Here is a 1,597-nt window from a genome sequence, read left to right as displayed (position 1 = left end):
GGCAACGTGATTTTTGGATATTATAAGAAAGCTAATGTGACTGAAATGACTTGCTTGGTCTGAGAACAATCTTAGGCCCCTCGGACGGACTCTGCAGAGGCTCCGAGGTTGTTCTCAGACACAGCTCCTGTTACAAACAAATGAGATAAAGCATCACGAGACATAGACTGGTCGAGTGATGATGTAACTTCCTCCTGAGGCTGGCGTCAGGAGGAAGTGTATTAATTCTCGTTGAGACAGAGCACTTCCTGCCCGACAAAAGTCTTTTAACGGCCCTGCTCTCTGCCTCCGAAATAAATCCCCCCATCAACGGACGATCATTGGTTACCCATTGTGTTTCTACTTTTTTATTACCTCATTCTCCGTTCTCATTCCAAAGCCAAATTCCAAGTTGCCTTTTCTTTTTAAAATGATTGTCTCCCCCTCTCCGAACACTTATTAGTTACTTGCTTCTGTCACTCTTCTTCGCTGGGAACTGTTTGGCCACCGGGTGACCTCGTACGACCAGAGGCACGCTTATCATCGGTTCTTCCAAAAAGGACACGAACACGATTCATCTCGCTCGGCTGATTACGTTGCGGTTCGGTTACGTTTTTCGTCTTTTCTCCTAGAGATTCTTAACAGCAGCCGGTGACCGTCGCAGGCCTCACTGGACCAGTCTATGCTGTGGGAAGATGAGCGCTCTAAATTGACTGCCCCCACAGTCCAATCGGAAACATCCTAAACTTCTCACTCTTCCTCCTCCTCCTCCTCCTCCTTTCTTCTTCTTCTTCTTCAGATCCACTCCTCTCTCCCTCCCTCGTTGCCCCCCACCACGTAGCTGTACAGTACCTATGCATACCCTTTTGTTGTTACTTGATAACTATTGGTTTACTGCAGTAGAACTAGATTTGCACTTTTCGAGGATGAGTCCCAGTAAAGACGAGAGCCTGAGCACTCTGATGTGACGGTTGTAACCTTTTCGCCCGGGCCGACGGATCCAGCTCAGGTGCAGATTTTTGCAGCTTATTTTTCAGTGCTTTCGCTGAATCCCCACTCGGACACGCACAGATCATTTCTTCTGCGGCCTTTGCGTCATGACAGATAAAAAATGGTACTTTGCAGTGACGGAGAAGAAAAAACTTAAAACAAAAAAACCCCCAAAAAAACCGTGGCGTGGGAGAGGCCTCGGGTACAAAGGGATCTTCTCTGCCGATTTTACGTGTGAATAAGAGAAACAAAAAGAGTGTGCGGGATTATTACTTCAGTGTCTTTGTATTTCTCTGTTGGTTGTAAAATGCCAATATAGTTCATCTCACGAGTCATGACGCCGCCACACGCTTAACGTCCTGCCCCTTCCACCTATTAATGACAAAGCTTTACCGCAAGTCCTAGAAAGCAAGTTACTCGATTGAAGTTGACAGTGCTGTTCTATACACCTCGAGCTACACTAGCAAAAAAAATAAATAAATATATATATATATATATATATATATATATATATATATATATATATATATATATATATATATATATATATATATATATATATGTATGACGGGAGTATTAGAGGCATAATTTAAAAGCAAACTCTTTCCATTTCTTTGTGTTTTGCCAG

This window comes from Scophthalmus maximus, chromosome 16, assembly GCF_022379125.1.
Source record: "Scophthalmus maximus strain ysfricsl-2021 chromosome 16, ASM2237912v1, whole genome shotgun sequence".
Lineage (NCBI taxonomy): Eukaryota > Metazoa > Chordata > Actinopteri > Pleuronectiformes > Scophthalmidae > Scophthalmus > Scophthalmus maximus.
The sequence above is the reverse complement of the archived record's forward strand: the minus strand, read 5'-3'. Positions refer to the sequence as shown.